Below are 6,049 nucleotides of genomic sequence, written 5' to 3'. Positions count from 1 at the left end.
ATCGGTATTGGTCACCACTCGACTGACCTAAAATAAATAAATAAATTATTGCTAACAAAATTATTTTTATCTAGCTAGCCCTTCCTTTTTCGGTACACTAAAAAACTGAACGAAAGAAAGCCAACAAAACGACAAGTGTTTTAAACGATAAATGTAAATGTAATTCAATGTTGTTTAATGAGGGCTATTTCCGATTCAACTACCTCAATTTGAAGAATCACTAGCTAATCAAATAGGGGAATTGTGTATAACGTGGCTCCTTGGCCAATTTGCCAACCCACCCCTTCGTTTTTCCCTAAACAAGCGACGTTAAAATGCAAACCCACCCAGAAACCATAGTATTTGATGGAACCAGCCTACTAAGCAAGTATGACAGGTGTCACATGCTGTAAAAACAATACAAAAATAAATCCGAAGTAACTTTTTGCGTCGTTTCCATAAGCGATTTTCATGTCAAAATCTGTAAATAACCGGTTGTTGCGATTCGATTGCGTGTAGTGAGCTTCAAAAAACCTCAAACCTTCAAAACATCCCTGCCAAAAAGATGGTATGAAACGCTTGATTTGCTTTAGCATTTAATATTTTTTCAAATAAGTATAAGCAGGCCAATATGCCCCACTTGTGGTGGTGTAATTTGCCCCCTTGCAAATGTGGCTATAAACATAGGTAAACATAGGTAAAGGTTTAGTTTATATAAAAATACGATATTTTGAAAACAACGGAAATAGTTTTACTTTCTACAAAATAGAGTTGGTCTGTCACTGGTAGAAATACTCAAATTACCGCATTGGGCATGTTATACTCCAGGTGGGGTATTTTACCCCGCGCAAACGACAAACACAACATATTGGTGCTTTTATTGAATAATTCTTAGCCTATTTATTCCTATGAAATGAATGAAATAAACAATTTCAATTGGTTTTCAGCTCAAATACCAACATATACTCGAAGTTGTCACGTTAATTTGGGGAAGCGTAACAGAGATATATCCATTTATTTTTAGGGGGGGAGGCACATTATACGCGTTTCCCCTAATTTTCTCCATTTCGTTTTGTTTTGAATCGCACCAATTTCTCAGACCTCTCGACGCTCACAAATCGTTTTCCCTCTTCCAGTCAAGCCGCCTCATGCACTGAGCTGTTCTATAGGGTATCGCATATGTTATGGCCATTACCAGTATTTGTGCCCACTTCCATTTGATTTTGCTGGAAGTGGCCAATAACATATACCGGTAACGTTTTGGCCAAAACATATGCTATTTCTAATATTTTATATTAGCCTCTGAACTAGTGTTCAATAAAACCTACTTGGTACTGTTTAGTAGATACCTTAAACGACTACAATGTGCTATCTTGGTGAGAGCGATTACCTGGATTCTAGATTGACACTATTTATGAGTACAATCAAGCTGTTTAGTGCTATCAAATGTCTAGACACTTGTTCGCATGGAGGCAGAAACGATGCAAGACCGTTTATGATTCTTTATTTGTACTACATAAACAATCAAATGGCTTGGGCAAGATATTCGTTTTGAAGAAACTGTAGTATATTTTCAAAAAACTAGATAAGCGATCATTTTATTATGTTAAGGTCATTTTACAACTTTCTTGAAAATGATTTAGTGGAAATTGTCTTATAGAATATTGTGAGGCATATTTATGAAAATTTAATAGGTACTAGCTAATTCTTGTGTAAACTTATGTGATGATTCACCGAGGTCGTAAAAGTGTTCAATCTCAAAGAAAGTTCGAATGCAGGCAGTTGTTCGCGATGACGTAGTTTTAAGACCTCTTTTACTCTCATGAACTTCCCATATGGTGTATGTGTTCAAACCTGTACATTTTTATTTCTGTTTTTTGCACTGTTTAACATATTTCTATCCCAGTTTCACTCATATTGTAAACTTTCGTAGGTGGCACGATTCCGAGTTATTTTCCAATGCCCCGATCAGTGAGTTGTAGATTTTTCAGGTGCTTGCGCAATATCAATCCGCGACATTGCTTATTCGGGTGACGCCATTTTTTCTAATTTTCGAATACCGTGAACGTACCATATTCTGCGCAGTTACGACATTTTTATGATTGTTCCGTTTTTATAAGTATTCTAGATTTAAATTAACAACGTGGATAGCAGCAACGTTTAGTGCTACGGTCTATAATATCTGGTAAAAAATATGGGAATTATAAGTCGACCAACAATTGAGTATATTTTTCGTTTTGTAACATTATCCACGGTGCTTAATTCTGCGCACTTTCTTGCCCATGTTCTTAATCCAGCGCATGTTTGCTCCTAATTCTGGGCACCCACAAAGTGAAAATAAATATTCCTGCCATCCTGTTTATGACTTTATACGCTGAAAGCACACCGAAAAATCCGGCATTAGTCATTACCATAATTAAATCCATGATCCTGCTTTCTTGTGCTGTTCGGGTGGTAAAGGAATATTGTTATCATTTTGATTGCTTCATGTTAAATACATATTTTATTCTCGATAACGTGAAGGGCGAATTGATTCGGGTTTTCTGCATACTGAACATTACACTTTAGACTAATACCAAAAATTGTGCCCCACTCTCTGACAGCCCCTTGAGGTTGGACATTAAAAAAATCGAAGACATGGTTTCATGAATTGGCGCTTGTGGGTTCGGACCCCGAGACACAGCACAGGAATCCAATCAATACAAGTTAAAGATTCTACTTGAATTTTCATGCCTCTATACCTCAGCCATTTGGGTGAGGTTGCGTATTCTTTCGCGCTTTCTTCGTAGGATACATTACTGCGCAGAATTTGGAACATGAATAAAAAATCTGTGCCTAAATCTGCGCATTATTGCGTCGCATTTTTCTAAGGAAAGCAATACATGCAATCACACTTTTTGTCTAAAACATGACTAAAACTAATTATTCTTTCTAATTATGCTGGGTAATTTGATCATTGCAGAGAATTTCGAGCATAAATTTGTTAATTTTCTAGCAGGACAATCTTAGCGTCGGTGCTAACGACGATGTTTTCTGCCATATGAAATACTTTCAGTTTCACGTTAAATTATTTCGCTCTCAAATATTATGGCCCATTTGTGAATAATGGCGTAATATTCAACAGACATTTATAAAAAAAATAACGCAATGATCATAGTTATGCACAATGTTAAAAAATACTTATATAAAGAAAAATGCGCAGAATTAGGAGCTGCGCAGAATTAGGGGCGGTCACGGTAACTGACAGCGATAAAAAGACTGTGTGAATAATACACTCTAAACTACTACTACCCAAATTTTCACGAAAAAGTACCCAATGGGTAATTTTCTACAGCGTTATTTCCGTGATGCAATTCAATATGGGACACCCCTTATTATAGTAGATCCTTGAGGATCGTTTGAGGTTCGATCAAAAATCATCTACCGATCGCAGCTGAGGGATGGGCGTTCTTCGGACCAGTGAAGCTTCAACTGCTCCATCTCCTCCAGTGATGATGAGAATTACTGCCTCACGTCACATGCACAAATATCCCTTCAGCTATGTTTCCGTCCAAGATAACAGAACCGAACAAATTCTTATGGTATATGGCAGTATATGGATGCAATCTGGCGAAAGGAAAGGTTGACCGCTCACTTTTCTATGACGTTTAATTTCCTGTGAAGAAAGGTAATCACGAAGAAAATGTATGGGGAAATTTGACCTTGAAACTTTTTGATACTTCTTACTATTTAGTGATTAAAAATGAAAAATTGATGAAACCACATTTCACAATTTGTTAGAAAAGCTTTTTTCCCTTAAATATATCCATTTTGCAATGTATGAAAGACGTGTAGACTATGTAAATATATATCGTCAGAACAAATTTCATCAATTTTGGAGATGGGTATTTTTAGCAAATCGAATTTTAGTTTTTAAAATGCTTTTTTTCTCAGTGTGGAAATGATTTTTATTTTTTTCAGTATTTTTTTTATGAAAATTCAGCAAATTTTTTAAAAGTCACTCATACATCATTTTTATTGTAGGTGCTATAATTTTCGAAAATACTTTTTTCCGGAAAGCACTCAAAGGAAGAATTGTAGGTCATATAATTATCTATCTTCCGAGAAAATTTCATCAATTTCTGAAAAGGTTTTTTTGGAAAATCGATTTTTAGTTTTTAAAATGCTTTTCTCTCAGTGTAGAAATTAATTTTTATTTTTTTCAGTATTTTGTTATGAAAATTCAGAAGATTTTCCAAAAGTCGCCCATAGATCATTTTTGTGTAGGTCTTATAGTTTTCGAGTTATATTTTTTATAATGGAAAAGAGAAAAAAATTAAGCCCTTCCAAAAGTTAGTCTAGACCAATTTTCGAAAAATTAAGTATGCAAAGATGTTTATTTACATGAACTCTTTAGACACATAAGTTTCATTAAATTCTCATGCGTCATGCCAACCTCTGGTCGAGTTGGCATGAAATCCGTCAATTGCAGAGCTATTAGCGATCAAAATCTTTACCCCCTGTACCAGCTACCTTCCTGAGAGACATAGTGCTACATCAAAACAACGACTTTGACATTACCTTCACGCTGATCGTCAACCACAGGAAGACCTTCTTCGGCCGTTTGATGTGAGAGATGTATTTGACGCTTACCTCCTTGGTATGGGATGTAAAGACCCGGTTCTCTGCCAGTTGTTGTCGTCCAGCATCAAGTAGGTCTCGTCGTCCTTTAGGTCAACGACGCGACGTCGCGCTTGGTCGGAAAGATGTTTTTTCGCGTGCCGCTCCAGGCACCTCTTCTGGATGGTTGTCTACCATTCACACTCTACTGACTTTTTCACATAAAAATGTCCATTTTGGCAAGGTGTTTTTTCGCCGTTTGGCTGGTTACCTGAACAAGTTGGCAGCTATTTGCATAAAATAATTGTCAAGATTTGGAATACGAAACGATTACCGGAGGAGTAAAAAGCCGGGGTTATTTGGCCTACATACAAAAGGCGAAAAGCTGATATGTGAGAATTACTGAGCGATCTCTATTCTAAGTGCCGCCAACAATGTGCTTTTCCAAGTCATCTTCCATCGACTGTCGCCAATTGCCAATAGATTCTTGGGAAGATATCAGGCCGGGCTTCATGGAGAGTCGGAGTCTACAATGGACCAAATCTTCACGCTGCGGCAGATCCTCCAGAAGTGGTGTGAATTCCTAGTCCCTAGTATTCATTGATTTCAAAGCCGCATATGATAGTGTAAACCGACAAGAGCCAATGAAAACTCTGGACGAAAATGGTTTTCCGGGAGGCGTACTAGACTTATCATGGTTACAATGGATGGGATCCAGTGCTGCGTGCGTATTTTGGGCTGATTGTTGGACCCATTCGAATATCGCAGGGACTTCGACAAAGAGATGGTCTTGCCTACCTGTTATTCAACATTGCGCTTGAAGGTGGAAACGATGTGGGAAGTTCGAAATGCGGAGCACGATTTTCAATAAACCCATTCAATTTATCTGCTTTACCAACGACGTGGATGCTGTCGGCAGACCAGTTGAGGAGGTGGAAGATCGATACATGAGACTAAAACGCGAGGCAGAGAAGTTTGGGTCGAAGATAAATGCATCAAAATCGAAATATATACTGGCGGGCGGAACCGATCGCGACAGAGCCTACTCAGGCAGTACCGTGGTAATCGACTGGGATGAGTTTTAGGTAGTCGATAAATTAGTTTATCGTATTATCAGCGGAAGTCGGGCCTATTACAGACTCCACAAACACTTGCGGTCGAACAATCTGAGCCTCCGTACAAAGCGTACATTGTAAAAAAGGCTAATAAGACAGGTTTTACTCTACGGGCATGAAACGAGGGCACTGCTAGGAGAGAACCTGCGAGCATTCGGGGTTTTCGGAGTTATGGAGGCGAAGAATGAACTCGTGCGTCTCTACAGCCAATTCAGAATGCAGAAAATGGTTAAAGCTGGCCGGATTCATTGACCAGGAAATGTCGCTATAATTCCGGACAACTATCCAGCAAAAATGGTTTTCGTTTTGAAGGCGCAGAACAATTAGGCAACCTTGCTTTCGGCTTCTCTTTTCAG

This window comes from Sabethes cyaneus, chromosome 2, assembly GCF_943734655.1.
Source record: "Sabethes cyaneus chromosome 2, idSabCyanKW18_F2, whole genome shotgun sequence".
NCBI classification, from domain to species: Eukaryota; Metazoa; Arthropoda; class Insecta; order Diptera; family Culicidae; genus Sabethes; species Sabethes cyaneus.
This window is presented reverse-complemented; position numbering follows the sequence as displayed.